Genomic DNA, 19,481 nt, shown 5'->3' on the forward strand with positions numbered 1-19,481 from the left:
CTTCACAAAGTGACCGGCCCCTCCACAATATAAACACAATTTCTTCTGTCGTCTGGACTCTTTCTCTTCCTGACTAAGTGGACCTCTTACTGCTCCGATCTGCATTGGTTCTACATCATTTGGATTTCCTGATCCTTTCTCCGTTCGAGTCCGATCAAAACGAGGGAAGGTTGCCTTCCAATCTTTTTTCTTTTCTCCTTTGCGTTCCGATTGGCGGAAATCTAATTCTAACACCAAATCCACAAACGCTGACAACTCAGTCGGTCGATTTGGAACTTGAGCCAAGGTGTCTTTTATTTCATCTCGCAATCCTCGGTAAAACAATGCCGCTCTCTTTTCTTCGGGCCAATTTGTTTCCAAAATAAGTTTGTTAAATTGCGTAAGATAAGTTATTAAATCCTTAGATCCCTGACGTAACTCCAACAGCTCATTATCAGTGGCCTTGGAAATCCTTCTCCTGTCAAAAATCCTAAGAAACTCACTCTTAAAGCGAGCAAAATCACATAATAAAGGGTCATCTTCACTTATTAACGGCATGGCCCAATTAGCAGCATCTCCACCCAAATAGGAAAGAATAAAAGCCACTCTAGACTGTGCATCGGGGAAAAGGGTGGGCCGGCACATGAAATGGAGGGAGCACTGAGTCCAAAAAAGTCGGGCCTTTTGTGGATCCCCCGTGAATCTTTCAGGTGCTGCTAACGGGATTAAAGGAGAGACCGAATGAATAACCTGAGCTACAGTCTTAGGGTCTGTACATGCATTACTGGTACTTGGAGCGGGGATACTCTGAACGGGATTTCCCAAAGCTAATCCCTCGACCTTCTGAGCTAACATCCTCGTCTCTAAACGAGAGGCCACTAATTCCTGTTGCAAACTTTTATTTTCTACCCTTACTGCTCCTATATCTCTTTGAATACCCTCCAGAATTTCTCCCAAAGTCTTCAAATCCATTCCCTCCGCCATACTACCCGGGCGAAGTAAAATACGTGGGCACTTCAAACTGTCAGAAGGCTCCTGAACACTTCGCAGAGGTAGTATAGCTGCAAGTCCCAATCGCCCTCCCACCAGTGTCTCCGCTACAAGAGCAAAGTACACCAGCAAAAGGAAAAGGGGAAGTGGATAGAGAGAAGAGACACCTCGAAAACCTCTGGCACCTGTTCTGGCTTCAGACTGACTTGGGTTCTGCTGTTCGCCAAAGTGATGATGCCTAATGCACAGAAGAGGAAGAGAATAAACCACAACAACCTACCTCTACAGTCATTACTCTATGAGAAATATACAAGTTTTATCCTACCAGTGGTTCTCTAGGCTATGCTTCTCTTCTGTAAATAATAGTTTTCTGTGGAGGCTTCCTGACTGGAAAGTAAGGAAACTTTCATTACTCTAGGTTCAATTTAGCAGTTCTAGTACCCTAGTGTCTTCTTTGCCTTTTACCTGGATTGCCTCTTTCTCCTGCCTTTCAGGGGGGTTCTGTATATGCAGTGTAGACAGATAGGACAGTTCTCCTAGCAGCTTCAGCCCAATATTCCTTCAGAGCGCGCAAAAAGGTACAGGGAAGGTACAAGGAGAAGGAAAAGATAGGGAAAGCGCAAGGAAGGGAACAAGGACCAAAGTTCGCTGCTTCAGTATGCAGAAACGCTGTCTTACTGTAAACTTCCAATTGTTTCCACTGCTGCCACTCACTGTCTCTGTGGTTCTATACAGTGAAAGTTTACTTGAAGAAACGTCGATGTAGACTTTGCCAACGTCGTATCGATATTGCCTCCTCAGCCGTCTTGAATTCGACTTACTCTCGAAGACGGGAATTCCCCTGCTGCTTAGGGAAGTACTCTCTGAACACGAAGAACAATCTCTGACTAAACTTGGAGAATACGAAGCATTACTGAAAGTTATTCAAGCTCCCGTCATGAATTATTGACGCGAAGCTGAAACCCGGCTGCTTCCTCAACGGATTCTCTCGTTGAAGTGCGCAGTACAAAGCTCGCGCTCCACACAGGTTCACTAGAATGCCGACCGCTCCTAGCACATAGAGCGACTCAGTCCGTCGGCCATCTTAGGGAAGACTACTAACAGAATTACCAATAACTAGAAAGGACTGTACAAAGGTTATTTACAATTGCCAGAATCTTATTACATTGGACAGGGAAACCACACATTTAACTGCTGGGGTTTTACCACTGTTCGAGCCCTCTTATGCCCAGCAGGAATACAAGTGGCGGCAACACGAAGGCTTCGGACAACTCGTAAGTTCTTGACAGACTTGCAGCTTGGTGAGAACTGGCTTTCCTACACACAATATCAGGGACAGTACCAGCCTAACTGCACCTGGGAGGATCATCCTTAGGCTCCCTGGGGCCAGTGTGAATCAGGAGACTACCGGCCCGGGCACAGACCGCTGCTGTGATAAACCGAGGTGGAACTGTTTACTGCTGACGCCACCGGTACTTGCAGAGGCGTACCACAGCAAGTCCCGGGTGTCAGAGACTGTGCCGACACCCCCAACACCAGGAGGGGCCCAACTACCACGTTGCCGACCAGGCGACGGGGCGCTGTGAGTTTATCCACAGTCAGGGCGGTGGTAATCCATCGAAAGGCGACAAACAGAATCGGTCGCGCTGAGCTCGACCACACGCTACTGCCTACCACAGAGGTCCGCCCCAGCCACCTGTCGAGACCCCGCTCCGGCTACCCATTTGGTGCACCTGGCATCCACAGACCTAACTGCATCCCGTCTCCTTCCGGAGATATTCCCACTGACAAGAGGGGCCGCCAGACGCACGGTTGGTCAAGCCAGCGCTTCGCCCAGGCGCCAACGCCTGTCGGGCATTCGTAGTCCCAGATGAAGGATGGGCAAACCAAGAGCAACGGCCCAAGGGGCTACCTCAGACGCTACCCACAATCACTCCACGGGGCCCCCCCAAGGATGATGCCACAACGACGTATGTCTCCCTCTCGGCCAAGCTGGACAGGGTTCTACTGACAATAGAGCAACCCAGGCTCTTTATGGAGCAGCAACTGGGCACCCTGACAACGGACATTAGCCTCCTCCGCGATGACCACTTAAAATTATCCGACAAGGTCTTGGATAATGAAAAAGTCACTTCCATCCAGCCTATGATACAGACTCATCAAGACTCGATACAAACGTTGATAAGCAACGTGTCCACCATGGAAGAGCAAATCGATGACTTGGAAGGGCGCTCGAGGCGCTGTAACATACGCGATCTTAGCCTGCCTGAAGGAATTGAAAAGGCGGATGCAGTGGCGTACATGGCGACCTGGAGAAAGTCATTCACGCCAGACGCAGAACGGTCAGGGTTCTTCTCCAATGAGCGGGCCCATCGAGTCCCAGCGCGCCGTCCCTGGCCGGGGACCCCGCCGCGTCCAATGCTGGCAAAAGTCTTACACTTCAGGGACCGAGATGCGGTGTTAAGAGCGGCCCGTCAGGCTGGGCCGCTTCGGGTGGAAAACAGAACCATAATTTTCTTTCCTGGCTATTCCCGAGCGGTCCAGCGTCAAAGGTCGTCCTTCCTGGAGGTGAAGCGGCGCCTACGAGCCGAAAAGATGCAATACTCCCTGCTATTCCCCGCCCTCCTTAAAGTCATACATGAGGGTACCACTCACTTCTTAGCGACTCCGGAAGAGGCGAATGATTGGATGGACCAGCACGGTGCCACAGGTCCTCGTACAGAGTTTGCCCACGAACAACACACTGGAACATCAAGACCCAGAAGGCAATGCTCACGGCGTTGCAACCGACAGGGCACCTCCAACTCGCTCTCACGCACCCTGGGGTCCCCAGACCTTGAGCAAATAGTCCAAGAGAGACGGAAAGCCCTGAAGGCGGTGGCGAGCCTACGCCCCACCTCCCCTGCAACAGACATTGAGCAGGCCCCCCCACATATTCACGTCAGAGGAAGAAGGAGACAGCAAAACAACGCAATCAGGAGTGGACTCAGTGGCCTTGCCCTCTGTCACCCCGCGATCAGCTGATGACCTGATATAAATGGACATCCGAGCCTTAAAGAAAGTACCGGGGGAGAAGCCTCTAGGGCACCGGCAAGAGTGATCTCACTGCACGCACGCTCACATGCTACCTTAGGCCAGGTCAGCCCTGTATCCACTGAAGTAGACACGCGAGCAGCCATAGCGTGCATAGCCCACAAGCTGAAATACCTCGCAGACACAGGCTGCTACCCCCACAAAATGTTGTTGCTCTCACGCCAACGGAGAGCTAGTTTGGACGTATCGCCTTTGTCGATGGGTCCCCCGAATTGAGGCTGCGTTTTGCCCTCCCCAGTCCCCCCAATTGAGCATGCCCACACTGCACTGTGTCTCCGCCACTGTGCCGATGAGTAGCTGCACAGAAGCCATCGTACAGTGGACATTGGAAGAACAGATTAGAGCTCGAGATCTTCCAGAGGGTCCAAGGGCCCTCAAAACCCTACATACCATACACATACACCGATGGCACAAACCGGCACAGAAGGAAGAACAGATTAGAGCTCGAGATCTTCCAGAGGGTCCAAGGGCCCTAGGGCCCTCAAAACCCTACATACCATACACATACACATACACCTATGGCACAAACCGGCACGATCACCATCCTTACCCTGAACATGCGTGGACTGCACACTGCGCGTAAACGGTACTCAGTCTATGCTTACATTAAGCGACATCATGCACAAATTGCGTTCTTACAAGAAACGCAACTTACGGCGGGGAGGTGACGAAGCTGCGTAAGCACTTTCCACCCCACTGAGCACATACACACAAGTACCCTCGATTTTAGGAGGGGGCTACAACTGCGTACAAAACGTAACACTTGGCAGTTCCCATCCCCCCCATCTGTAGTCTTCCATAGTTGCGCAGGCAAAATGATTCGCGACATGGATGCGCCATTGGTCCCTCATGGATGCCTGGCGCGCTAGGAACCCCACCACTAGACTTTACTCGTTCCACTCAGTGCCACATGACCTCAGAGTGCGCTTGGACAGTTTCCTTTGCTCCTCCACTATCATACCTCTCATTTCAAATACGAACTACCTGGGCAGAACCAAATCAGACCATGATGCACACACACTCACGATACGATGTAGACCGCCGCACCTCCTGTCCCTAGTTGGCGTCTCCCCAGAGAATGTCTCGACGACACGGTTTTCAAACAAACTCAGGCGGACCATATTAGCCAGTACTTCCAAGAGAACACGGACACTGCCACCACGTGTGCAACAGAATAGGACATCTTTAAAGTAGTTATACGGGGCGCATGTATTCAACACAGTCATTTCTTGGAGCACGACATAAAATGCACAGAGCAAGCACTGATCAATCTTACAAAAGAGACTGACCCAGACAAAGCCACCCCGGCCCAAATCGCGGCTGCAAAAACAGCATATGAGGCTTTAATCAGCTTGCGTAGGTATAACTTTACGGCACATGCAGCACGTGTTCACAAAGAAGGTGACTGGGAGGGCACGTTACTGGCGTGGCTGGCCAAGATGGATTCGACCCTCCCGCCAATCACGGCCATTCGCAGTGCTCAAGGTGTCCAATTATATTCCCAATACACAATCTTGCACGCCTTTCGAGAGCATTACACATCATTATACGCTAGGTCCTGCTCAGACGTCTGAGGTGGCCCTCTCCCAATTCCGGGCTCGCCACCAGCTGCCGCAGATAGACCGCGACACCCGCCATGAACTTGACAGCCCTATCCGAGCGACGGAAATTAGACAAGTCATGAAGGCATTAGCTACCCACAAGGCCCCAGGATTAGACGGTCTTCCACTAGAAGTCTACTGCACCTTCGCCTCCCAATTAGTCCCCCAACTAGAGAGGCAATTCCGAGCGGCACTTGATGAGGGCACCTTACCCCAATCTATGTGAGAATTGGTTATAGTGTCCCTTCTCAAACCGGACATGGATCCACATTAACTGGGCTCTTACAGGCCCATAGCCCTATTGCCTGCGGACTATAAAATCTATGGGAAAATACAGGTGGACAGATACAGCACTATCCTTCCGCAGTTGATCCACCCGGATCAAAATGGATTTGTGCCAGGCAGGAACACTTACTACAATATCCATTGCAGTGGGCCTCACCCCTATACTGTGAATTTTGCAAGACTTTGAGGAAGTAGCTGGACTCAGAGTTATCTGGTCCATATCCACCCCCAATGCCCCAGAGCCCGCTGAGGCTAGGTAACGTTGACATCTAATGGAGCCCCCAGGCAGTGCGGTACCTAGGAGTCCGACTGTATCATATGCCGCAGGACATCTAGGAGGGTAACTATCAAAAGCTGATGGCAGGCATCAGATCATCCATACACTTCTGGAAAGATCTCTCACTAGCAGTTACGGGCAAGATAGCATTAGCCAAAATTATCCTAGTCCCAAGACTCCTATACCTCATCTCCAACCTCCCAGTGGTTCCCCCACGCTCATTTGTCAGCGAACTAGATACCTTGCTTGGGACACTTATCTGAGGATCTGGCCGCAGGCGTATCGCCCTGGCAAAATTGTAGCTACCTTTCGACCAAGGAGGACTAGCTGCGCCATCCTTCGAGGCCTACTTCCTGGCCGCCCAACTACTATGGGTGTCCCGCTGGACGGCGGGCCGGGCGCAGAGAGAGCTGATCACCATGGCCTGACAACTTCAAACTCCCGCCGTCCACCGTATGCTACTACCAAGAGCTCCATTACCAGACCAAGCCACTCCAGCTGATGACGGCGCATGCCTATCTCGCACGCATCCACAGAATGCATTGCGTGGCGCTTGCGTACTCCCCTCTCCTGCCGCTAGTAGGGCTTCCCAAAGGGCGCACACACTACACAGAGAGAATGTTGCACATATGGACTGAACACGCCCTGACGGACGTTGTGGTGCTCTACTTTGACGGACAGTGGCAGACATTTGAGGCACTTGTGAATGACTTTGTGCTACCTAGGGGACAGTTCTTGCTGCACAGGCAGCTCTTAAATGAATGCCGTCAACATTGGCACACAATTGATGAAGAACCCCCTACACACCCGGTCCTCCACGCAATCCTACAGATGGGCTCAGGGCGACACCTAGTTACCTGGATCTATAAAGCCATACGGTCCCTTAAGCAGCCCACACTAGCATCTCTCAGGGAACAATAGGAAAATGACTTTCGCAGGCCTTTACATGATGGGAAATGAGTCAAAGCACTAGCATACACCAAGAAGTTATCCCAAAACTACCACTTCAAAGAAATACAATTGCATATCCTGCATCGGGCATATCTCACTCCTGAAAAACTCCAGAAGTATTTCCCCGATGGTTCCTTCACCTGCCCCAGATGTCAGGTGCCCGCTGCCTCATTTTCCCACATGCTATGGGTTTGTCTGTCCCACCACAGCTACTGGCGTACGGTCCATACTACCCTTAGAACGATCACGGGGCTGCGGGACCTTAACATATGGGAGGCTAGTGCCCTAGCTATCTGTAAGCATCACAAACACATAAAAGTAGAAATGCGCTTTGCTTCCCTAGTGCTCCTCTGGCCAAACGTTGTGTAACTATGCACTGGAAGGCACCAGAAGGCCCTCCTCTGGCAGCCTGGGTGGGTGCGGTCAAGAAATGGGGCACAGCGGAAGAGGGAATACTACGAGGGGAGGAAGTGCAGGGAATTCGAAAGCCTCCAATCTCCATGCCTTTGGCCATGCTACTTCACTCCTTCACACAAGAAATGGCTACAGGGGTGGAGATGCGTGGGGGTGATTCCCCAATGGCTCTTGCAGACCCTGAGGGTGGCGGGAGGTTATGCAAGACACCCGACGGGCCAGACCTAATAGATGCCAACGACCCATCACCACACTCCCATGTAGATCGCTCTTAGCGCTGTCCCTACCCCCTCCTCCTATCAGCTTCGACGCAACTACACCATGATGTCCCACAATAGTGCAGCTCTCAGGCGTTCACATACTCTTAATCACAACATAAGGTGCAGTGCATGGCAATTTTCTACCCCAAGTTAGTTCACGGTTAGAATATGGCTGATATTTTTATATGGTGCGCTTATGACAGAGTATTATAGAGCTGGAGCTGCCCCTGCTAGCCTATTAGTAAGAATTGAACCCCGTATTTTCCTTGATGATAGTAAGTTCAGGTTAGACTGGAGTTTCATCGCAAATAAATGCACACGTGATTGGTTGATATTGATAATAGCTACTGCAAAAAAGTTAAGTGAAGAATTGCTTAAAGAGATTTTGGAATTAGAAGAAAGCATAAGATACCACTTTTACTGATACCAAGGAACATCTTAGCAGAATTCAAGAAGATTTAAGTGAATATAAAAATTACATGCTCAATCCAAAAATAAAGGGACTATAACTTAACCTTGAAAGGTACACGTACGAGTCGGCATTTCCTTATATAAATCAAGGATATTACCAAGCAGGACCTGAACAGTTTAATCAAGCGGGACGTCAACGATGGAGAGGGGGTAGACAACAGACTAAGCGCACCCCAAACAACTGGACCTTTGACAACACCTCCAGTCAGGAAGAAGTCCAACAGGGCAATAGGGTGAGATTTAATCAACAAGATCAAAATAACGAGGACTTAGGAGTGCTTCTCAGGTCTTTTTAGGACGCGGGCAGAGATCCAACAGAGGGGGTGAACAAACGGCAAGACGCCGAGGAAGGGGCAACCAGCCTCCACAATGGCAATCGTTCTCCCCTAGAGCAACCCGCAGTCGGGGAGAAATCAGACTTAATAAGCATTGTGGTTAATTTGTCTGACCATCCTTTGACAATTAACGAAGAAAGGGTCTTAAATAGGGGCCTAGGGTTTGTGCCTATGCCTAAACATGATTCTTTTAAATGCAGGGTTGAATTCCACGAGACAATGCGTAGGATCAAACTCAAAAAGTTTTTTGCCAATAAACCCCAGGATAATATTAGATCATTTGGGACTAATTTGAGGAAACCATCGTCATTCTGCCCTCCAATGACCTCCATGGGTCCTGAAGTAGCAGTTTGAGGCAAAAGTAGTTCAAGATATCACTAGTTTTGAAACACAAGAAAATAGATCAAAATATAATAACATGACCAAGGAAGACTGGAATGCTGTTAAAAGCCTGCAAGACAACCACTCCCTGACCATAAAGTCGGCTGACAAGGGTGGGGCCGTGGTTGTTTTAAATTCTAAAGACTATGATGTGGAGGTCATGAGACTCTTGGAGGTACGTACAAACTACCGCCCTTTGAGTCATGACCCAGTACAGGATCTCCTTAAAACCATACAGGAAATGGTGGGCAGAGCGAAGGAAAACAAATGGATCTTGGTTAGGGAGGCGGAGTTCTTGGGTAATGAACATCCCAGAACTCCTGCCTTCTTTATACTCCCAAAGATCCACAAGCCCACCCGTCCCCCTCGTGGACGACCGATTGTATCGGGGATACAATCGGTCCTTGAACCCTTGTCCCAATATGCTGATTATTTTTTAAGGGAGTCCATGATCAATCAGCAGTCTTTAGTGAAAGACACCACTGAGGTTCAGAATATTCTGGATGGTATGATTTTTGATCAGGAACGAGAATTTCTCATCACGATCGATATAGAGTCACTCTATAATTGTATCCCCTAGGATGCCATGCTGGTGGCAGCAGCGCGTGCACTGGTGGAACAAGAATGGTTTTATGATATACCTCAATCCTTTTGATGCAATGTGTTGAGTTAGCCCTCACTAGGAATTATTTTAGTTACAAAGATCAACTATATCTCCAAACCTCAGGGACATCTATGGGTGCCACTATGGCACCCAGTCTGGCATGTATTTATGTCGGACAATTCGAAGAGCACGTCGTCTATCAAACCATCAATCCCTTCCAGAGGAATTTACGCCTCTGGAAGAGGTATATAGATGACGTGCTCTGTATTTGGACTGGTACCGAGGAGGCTTAGCTCCAATTTTTTGACTGGATGAACCGGCAGGATATCAGCCTAAAGTACACGTGGTCCTACAGTAAGAACAAAGCGATCTACTTGGACCTTGTTATTGAAGTGAAGGATGGAGTGATTACTACATCTGTGCACCAGAAGCCGACGGATAGAAATTCTCCCCTTCTCTATGATTCGGATCACCTGAGGACTCTACTGGATAATCTTCCCGTAGGCCATTTTTTGCGGTATAGGAGAAATTGCTCTTCAAGTGAAATGTATATGGAACAATCCCAGGGACTAGCGAAGAAGTTAGAACAAAGGAAATATCCCTCGAGAATAATTAAATAAGCTAAAAAACGTGCCCTTAACACTCCTCGCAGTGCCCTTCTGGAGATCAATGTAAAAGAGAAAGATGACTGTGTCCCAGTTGTTATGACCCCCTGTCTACAAGAATTAGACAGTCCATCTGAAAACATTGGCCCTTGCTTTCAGGTAAAGACTTTGTCATGCCACCTCCGAGGTTTGCTTTTAAGAGATCGAACAACCTCAAAGACAAATTAGTACACACCGTGGACCTCTTGTAAGGAAAACGAATGAGACTACCATTTCGAAGGGACATTTCCCTTGCGGCATGTGTTCTGTGTGTTCCCTGACTATGCAGACCATAAGTGTAACCCTACAATCAGGGAGGGAGTGTTTTTTGAATCACTTCAGGAATTGTAATACCACAAATGTGGTTTACAGATTGCACTGCGAGTGTGGTCTGCAATATATAGGGTTGACATCAAGAAAAGTAAAAACAAGAACACAGGAACACCTTAGTACTATTAGATCTGGGAAGTTGACAACAAAATTGGTCCATCACTGCTATACAACAAAACATTGCTTCACTTGGATAGTTTTAGAAAAAATAGTGGGCAATCCGCAAAATGCAGAAAAGATTCTCCTTTCAAAAGAAGCAAGGTGGATTTATCAAGAAAAGAGCGACCAGCAGGGTTTGACCGAAATTATTGAATGGAACAGTATAGGTTGAGATGTTGTACATGGTGTGCAGCGGCTTCTATAATTCTGAACTATCTTGGGGTGTTCCATGGTATCAGTTACAATATCGGTGTGTGCTCCATAATAGCAAGGTTGCTTTAGGACATATGAGTTGTGCATAATTGAAAAGCAAATCTTGACGATGAGTGTCAATGAACTGTGGTTAAGATCACACCTGTCGCAGGAGTCACTGCTTTTTCCCTGGGGAGACAGAGGGGTGTGTTATGATTCTGCGCTCTCTTTAAAAACAGAGGATTCAGGAACCTGTTTCAGTCTGAATAAAGTTGCACCATTTTGAATCCAAACTTAATGAAAGAATGCAAATCGCTTCCCTTAATGTGGCACAGACAGAATGAAAGTAATATGCCTGAGCTGCTATTTTGTGCTGGTATTTACAATAAGAATAATCATGCCACTGAGAGTCACAAAATCGTGTTTTACAATGTGACATGTTGATTTGAAAACTAATTTTTTTTTTTTAAATGTTTATTTTATCATTAACACTAAATCCATAATAAACAGAGTGCTTTCTGAGATATAAGGAAGTAATTGTAACTCGTTGAAAGGAAGGGGAACATCACTTCTATTCGTTTTTGATTTTTAACCTCTTCAAGGCTCATGACGGCTCCCGGACGTTATGAGTCACGTGGGCATGTGCTGATGACGGCCGGGAGCCGCCATGACCACGCCCGCGATTGGAATGTTCAGCACTGCTGCGGAATTCACGCCGCAGTGATGAGGTTAAACTGATCGGGATGTTACCTCTTCCCGATCCAAAATGGCGGCCGCTTTAGACGCGAGTCATGTTGTATACGTGACAGCGTCTCACAGTAACTTCATTAATAAAGACTGACGAGCTTAGCGGCAAAGCACGGGATGAGACGCAGCGCTCACCGAGACTCATTTTGGTGAGGAGTAGGGGGACAGGGAGCATGTGAGGGGCCCCTGCAATGATGATTTATGAATGCGATCCACTTCACAGATCCATGCTGTACGAGGCTTCGGTTTTGTATTATAAAAGAAGCGAGTGCACTGAGTGAGTGGGGCTTCAGTCTATAATGATAGATCAGACTGTGCTCACTTGTGTTGAGTAATCTCCCACTCTGGCTTATTCTTTAATGTCCGGAACTGCAATGAAATTAAAGAGGCAGGCATAATCTAAACCATATTGGCAAAAATTCTTTCTGATGAGTTGAAGTTAGATAATAATGAGGAGGCATGTTAGACGCTAAGGAAACTAGATCAGTCTGCACGTACATATAGGGACTCTCTACCAGAGTATATACGCTCCCTCACTTTTGGGTAGATATAAGGTTTTTGTATCACAACACATATGGCTGTTTTAAGGATCTCAATGAATTTCGGGCAGTACAAAGCAACGTGCAAGTAAAACGCACCACCACTGGGGAAGTCAAATCAGTCAGGGCAATACCTGCTTGGATCCCAAAAGTCGGGGATCTGGTCACAGAAAAGATTGTGGACAAGAAAGAATTTGGGCCATCATACAGAAAGCCTGTCCCTGGCTTGATTTTAGAAGGAACAAGAACAGTACTTCTTCCGCCTCCTGCCAGCAAAAAAAAAAAAAAAGTGATTTGTCTCAATCGATCTGATCAAACCACACTATGTGTCTGATACTGAATAGTAGGCCTCGTGGGCTCCTGGGTAGCCACTGGTCTCCTCTCGCTACCATACAGGAAGTTCAGCTCGAAAGACTAATAACATTTGAAGAATCACCAATACAAAGCAATGGCCTTTCCAACAATGAAATGGAAGCACAAGTTACTTACCTTCGGTAACGATATATCTGTAAGAAACCATAGTTAGCATTAGATTCCTTACCTTAGAATATCCCCAGGCATCAGACTGGATCCGGAAACTTTTGCGTAGCAATACCCTTACGCGTCTGTAGGCGTCGCTGGCGGCTCCACATCCGTCATCGGCGTCGTTGACGCCCTGAAGACGTCGTCGGAGTACTTAGACGCCGCCCTCGCGCGCTGACGTCAGTTCTTATACACAGCGTTTCCGCGCCAGAAACGCAGAGCCATGATAAAAGCCAACACTGGTGCCATGAAACTAGGGCCCTGAAAGGGGATGACCTTAACCCTAGATATCGGTTCGCAGAACAGGGAGGATGGGTGGGGCGGTAAGGAATCTAATACTAACTACTGTTTCTTACAGATATATCGTTACCGAAGGTAAGTAACTTGTGCATCTGAAAGAAACAGGATAGTATTAGATTCCTTACCTTAGAATAGACACCCCAGCAATACCAACTCCGGTGGTGGGTCTGCGAACCAATGATCACACCAGAAAGTCCTGGAGAACGGAACGGCCGAAAAGGCCTTCTCTCCGGACTTGACTGTCCAGGCAATAGTGTCTTGCGAACGTGTGCAACGAGGCCCACGTAGCTGCCTGGCAGATGTCCTGCAAGGGGACTCCCCGGCCCAGGGCAGTAGTAGCCGCCGTGGCCCGAGTGGAATGGGCACGTAGCCCCACAGGAGGCTTCTTTCTAGCCAGAGAGTAACAAGCCTTGATGCACAAGACGACCCATCGAGAAATGGTCCGTTTGTGCACTGCCCGTCCCTTCTTAGCGCCCACGTAACCAACAAAGAGTTGGTCATCCACCCGGAACTGGCGTGTGCGATCCAGATAGAATGAGAGCGCACGTTTTGGATCCAGACGGTGGAGCCTCCCTTCCTCTTTCGAGGGATACGGGGGCGGAAAGAAGGTGGGCAAGGTGATGGACTGCCCGATGTGGAAGGCTGTGACTACCTTGGGCAGGAAAGAGGGTCGTGTCCGCAACACAACTTTGTCTGGATGGACAGAAAGGAAAGGAGGTTTAGAAGAAAGGGCCTGGAGCTCACTCACTCTCCTGGCAGAGGTGATGGCAACCAGGAAAGCAGTCTTAAGAGTAAGGAGGCTAAGAGGACAGTTATGAAGTGGCTAGAAGGGGGCGCACATCAGATACGTCAGAACAAGGTTCAAGTCCCACTGAGGCATCACAAAAGGAACAGGAGGAAACATATGAGTAATGCCCTTCAAAAACCTATTTACAACTGGGGACTTGAACAAGGAAGGCTGATCAGCGAGCCTTAAGAAGGCAGAAATGGCCGAGAGGTAGCCCTTCAGAGTGCCCAGAGCAGAGCCCTGCTGGGCAAGAGAAAGAAAAAAGAGGAGAACCTCTGAAAGAGGGGCAGAAAGGTGATCCACAGCCTTTGCTGTGCACCATGCCACAAATGTGTTCCACCTGCACGCGTTTACTGATTTTGTGGAGGGACGCCTGGCTGCCAGAATCACATTACAGACTTCAGGAGGCAAGTCAAATGGCCTCTACTGCCGCCGCTCAATCTCCCCGCATGTAAGTGGAGACTGGACAGGTTCGGGTGGAGGACCGTCCCCTGCTGCTGCGACAGAAGGTCCTCCTGAAGAGGCAGATGAATCTGGGGATCGACTGACATGCTGAGTAGCTCGGGAAACCAGTATCTTCGTGCCCAGTCCGGAGCCACAAGGATGACTTGTGCCCGGTGGCACCTGATCTTCTGCAGCACTCTGGGCAGAAGTGGTATAGGCTGAAAGGCTTACAACATACCGCAACTCCACTCGCGCCGAAAAAAGTCTCAGAGCGAGTGCCGCCTTGGAAATTCCAACGCGCAGAACTGAGGACATGGCGCGTTCTCTTCTGTGGCGAATAGATCTAACCAAGGCTCTCCCCACTGCTGAAAGAGGCTTTGCGCCACGTCCGAGTTCAGACGCCATTCGTGATCCATTATGCACCGACGGCTGAGTTCGTCCGCCCTGGCGTTCAGGGAACCTGCCAGGTGTTGAACCACCAGGGTCACGCCCTGATGTTCCAGCCACTGCCAGAGGCGCAGAGCCTCCTGGCAAAGGGTCCACGACCCCACCCCGCCCTGTTTGTTGAAGTACCACATTTCGGTGTTGTTGTCCGTGAACACCTGCACTACACTCCCCCGGACAGAGGGGAGGAATGCCTTCAGTGCAAGCCGGATCGCCCGCAGCTCCAGAAGGTTGATGTGGAGCTGGGACTCCGCCGGAGACCAGAGGCCTCTGATCTCCGCCTCTCCCATGTGGCCCCCCCCCAGCCATGGAGGGACGCGTCCGTCACAACTACGTGCTCCGGTTGGGGTAGGGAGTGGGATCTGCCGCTGACCCAATCGCGGTCCGTGAGCCACCATTGCAACTGTCTTGCAGTGCCCTCCGAGATCAAGACCTGGTCGGACAAGTTGCCCTGATGCTGGGCCCACTGAAACTTCAGGACCCACTGCAGAGCCCGCATCCGCCACCTGCCGCGATGCACCAGAAGGATGCAGGAGGCCATCAGTCCCAGAAGCCGCAGCGTCAACCTGACCGAGACTCGGGATAAAGGCTGAAAGATCGGAATCAGAGCCTGAATATCCCGAACCCGCTGTTCGGGAGGATAAACCCGAAACAGCGCAGAGTCTAGAACCGCTCCGATGAAGAGGAGCTTCTGAGAGGGACATAGGTGCGACTTCGGCACATTGATGGAGAGCCCCAGCAGGTGCAGGAGGTTGGCCGTAGTCTGGAGGTGGCTGACGACTGTTTGGGGCGAGCCCCCCTTCAACAACCAGTCGTCGAGGTAGGGGAAGACCGAAACCCTTAACCTGCGCAGATGAGCTGCGGCCACCGCCATCACTTTCCTGAACACCCGTGGGGCGCTGGTAAGGCCAAAGGGGAGCACGGTAAACTGAAAGTTCTCGTGGCCTACCATGAACTGCAGTTAGCGCCGGTGGGCCGGCAGGACGGGGATGTGGAAATAGGCGTCCTGCAAGTCCAATGCTACCATCCAGTCTCCTGGGTCTAGGGCAGCTAAGACCTGAGCCAAAGTCAGTATCTTGAACTTCTCCTTCCGGAGGAAGCCGTTGACATTCCGGAGGTCCAAGATGGGGTGTAGGCCCCCTTTGCCTTTCTTGGGAACCAGAAAGTAGTGGGAGTAACAACCACACCCTACTTCAGGCCAGGAACGGGCTCGATTGCCCCCTTGGCCAAGAGGGCCGTACCTTCCTCTCGCAGAAGATCCAAGTGATCCCCCGATACGCGGTGGTACTGCGGTGGCATGGCTGGAGTGGTCACCTCGAAGGGGAGGGTGTAGCCCCTTCAGGCGATTTGCAGCACCCACCTGTCCGATGTGATATCGCACCAGTGGAGGAGGTGATGTCAAACCCTGCCCCCTACTGACGTCATGTGGGCCTGAAAGCTCAGACTAGGAGGGCTTTGAGGCGGATGCTGCGTGGGTGGATGTGGACTGGCCTCGCCGTTGTCCCCGGGCACCGCCACGGCAGTTACAACGTCCGCCACCGTGCTGGATGTCAGTCTGCGGCCCATGGCTGGCAGGACGTGTGGGGGTGCCCTTCCTTGGCCACGAAAGGAGCGAAAGGCAGCAGTTTGCTGGCGCGGGGCTGACAGGCCCAAGGACTTGGCCGTAGCCCTGGAGTCCTTAAAGCGCTCAAGCGCACTGTCTGCCTTGTCGCCAAAGAGGCGACAGCCATCAAACAGCATGTCCATAAGGGTATTTTGGACATCAGCCGAAAAGTTGGCGGACCTCAGCCATGCGTGGCGACGAATCGCTACCGTCGTTGCCATCACTCTGCCTAGCGAGTCCGTTGCATCCAGCCCACAGCGGATGGAATACCGTGCCGCATCTCGACCCTCCGCAAGGGCTTGGGCAAGTTTAGTCCGGGCCTCCTCCAGACATTGTGGCAGCACGTCCGCGACCGTGTCCCACATGGAGTGGGTATAACGGCCGAAGAGGCACGCAGTGTTAACTGATCGCAACCCAAACTCAGTGAGAAGAACATCTTCTTACCATACTGTTCATACCTCTTGGATTCCCGATCGGGGGGAGCCGTCGGGAATGCGGTCGGAGAATTAGAGGCCTGTATGACCAGGCTCTCGGGGTGGGGTGGGTGGACAGGAAAGCAGGGTCGCCCGAAGCCGGGCGGTGGAGTCTGGCCACGTTCCTATCTACAGGGGGACCTGTAGCGGGCCTGGACCAGGTGCCCAGAAGAACGTAAAACAAGGCCTCATTGAACAGCAACAGAGTCTCCGAAGAGCTTGCTTGCGGTTTAAGGACCTCAGTGAGGAGGTTAGTCCTCACGGCCGTGACGGGAAGTTCAAGGGATAAGGCCTTGGCCGCCCGCGTCAACACCACACTATAGGCAGCCTCGTCCTCCATAGCCACAGTACGAGGGGAGACAAAACCAGTGTCTGGCGAAGTGTACAAACCACTGGCATCCCCTAGCTCACATGCCCAGTCCTGTTGAGACTGGCACTCACGTGCCAGAGGGTCCTCATACCCTCCCAATCCCCCTCGCCACCCATCTCCTGGTACTCAGGGTCAAATGATGGGGCCGGGTCATAGAAGAAAAAGTCTTCTCTCGACGTTGAATGCGGCGTCGAGCGGCGCCGCTCCGGAGTTGGAACCGGACCGAGGGGGGCACCGGGGACGATGTCGTCTGTGGACGGCGCCGGGGGCGACACCCTAGGGGTCGGCACCGGCGAGGTCGTAAGATCGACCGGCGACGACTCGGATTCGGATCCAGCGGGACCCTGCGGCGTCGGGACCGAAGTCGCTGACGGCGCCGGGGCCGAAGCACCCGATGGCTCCGGGGCCAAAGCACAGTTGGAACCGCTTGGCCCGAAGGCGCCGCGGAACGCGACGGAGGAGTGAGCGACCTCATGGCCGTGAGGAAGGCATCGATCTCCTCCGGTGTCACGTTCTGCCCAGGGACCGGCGGGTTTGGAGCAGGCCGCGACGCCTGCGGCTCCGGTGGAGCCGCGGGGGCGGTGTCGCCTGAACCCCCGGCGTCGGGGGGAGTCGGAAGAGCGATGTCGCCTCTCCGACTTCTTATGCCTCTTACCTGAGGACTTGGAGCTCGAGGAGTGGTGTCGACCCTCCGAGCTGTGATGACTCCGGCCCCGGGACCGTTCCCTCGACCTCCTTCCGGACCGGGACCTCGAACGGCGGACTGCCGGAGCTCGAGGCGCTTGCAGGACCGCTCTCACCTAGCCTTCGACATCAAGGCCCGGCAGTCGGGGCACGACTTGTCATCGTGGTCGGGCCCCAGGCAATGTAGACACCGGCGATGGGGTTAGGTAACCAACATAGGTTGGCTGCAGTCGATGCAGGGCTTGAACCCGGGCATCCCTACCGGCACCGTCTGAGTCGTTCGACTTCGAAGAAAGATCAAAAAAGATCTAAAAACTTTAGTCAAAAATTGACTAAGGGTACCACCTCTTCCGGATCGGCGTTTGCTGGCGCGGAAAAAAGAAGAACTGACGTCAGCGAGCGAGGGGGGCTGCTAAGGACTCCAACGTCATCACGGGTCAACGACGCCGGACGCGGAGCCGCAGACGGCGCCTACCGATGCGCAAGGGTACTGCTGCGCAAAAGTTTCCAGATACAGTCCGACGCCTGGGGATATTCTAAGGTAAGGAATCTAATACTAACCTGTTTCTTTCAGATCTCGTCCCTATTCAAATTGAAGAGCAAACTAATAATGAAAGACAAATATCAATTCGACCCAACACCAATATTTACATCAATATGCCTCTACAAGGCATGTCTGCCAGTTCAACAAAACCTGCTGAGCTACCAAAGATAGATCAAACTGCATCAGGTTGCTTCATAAATTTTGATGCCTTCTCCCTTGATCCCAGTGAACCTGAAACAAGGCTAGCTCCAGTTTCCCGTAAAGAACAACTTCATGATTTCTACATTTTTCTGAAAAAGACTTGCCTAGTTTTACCATGGCTACAGCTCTGGATAATAACTGGAATATTGTTTTTTATAATCTGGATTGGCCTAGGGACTGTCTTTTGCTTACTCTTGAATGGAAACGATCTCCTAGAACGTCCTGAAGTATCAAAATGTGAATTTGGTCCTGAAACCTCATATGTCATCTCATCGTGAACAAAGAGACCTGTCCTTTATGAACATTACAGCGGTTTCAATTCCTGATGGTAAAGTTTGGGACAGAGTTTCATATGATGTATTTGATCCCACTGAGCTTTTAACAAATACCTCATGTATTTAAAATGTCTTTAAATGATACCATTTGAAGAATGATACATTCTTACATTTGTACGAATATTTTCTGACGATCGGGATTTTGAAACTGTAAATAATATGTTGTCTGAATTAGAACAATCCGCTGCATTTTCAAGCATTGAAATGTTAGAGGACACAACTGATTTTGACACAATGCACTGTTACCAACATTATGGTGATAGAGCAAGCTTCGCATGGCGACTTGCTCGAGTCATGAACCTCGCCTGTGTGTAATTAATTAATAAAATGTGTACGTCTTACTAATCTTTTATTTTTATATTCGAACGAAGTAGAGGAAGCTTGCGTATGTGTATTTCTAATACAACTAATCCGTGTTCCTAAACATGGCCGCCGCTTGGTAAATGGCTTCTGCGCATGCGTCAGTCACACTCACGTGACCGGACGTAGTTATAAGTTTGGTGGGAAAGGGTGCGCATGCGT

At 50.5% G+C, this 19,481-nt stretch overlaps 1 protein-coding gene across 1 annotated transcript in view; it reads right to left on the reverse strand.

Annotated features, from left to right (window-relative positions):
- The window catches only part of JAM3 (junctional adhesion molecule 3), a 349,693-nt gene that overhangs the window by 41,807 nt on the left and 288,405 nt on the right, over positions 1-19,481 (reverse strand). The gene's annotated exons all lie outside the window — the stretch shown is intronic.

This window comes from Lissotriton helveticus, chromosome 3_1, assembly GCF_964261635.1.
Source record: "Lissotriton helveticus chromosome 3_1, aLisHel1.1, whole genome shotgun sequence".
Classification (NCBI taxonomy): Eukaryota; Metazoa; Chordata; class Amphibia; order Caudata; family Salamandridae; genus Lissotriton; species Lissotriton helveticus.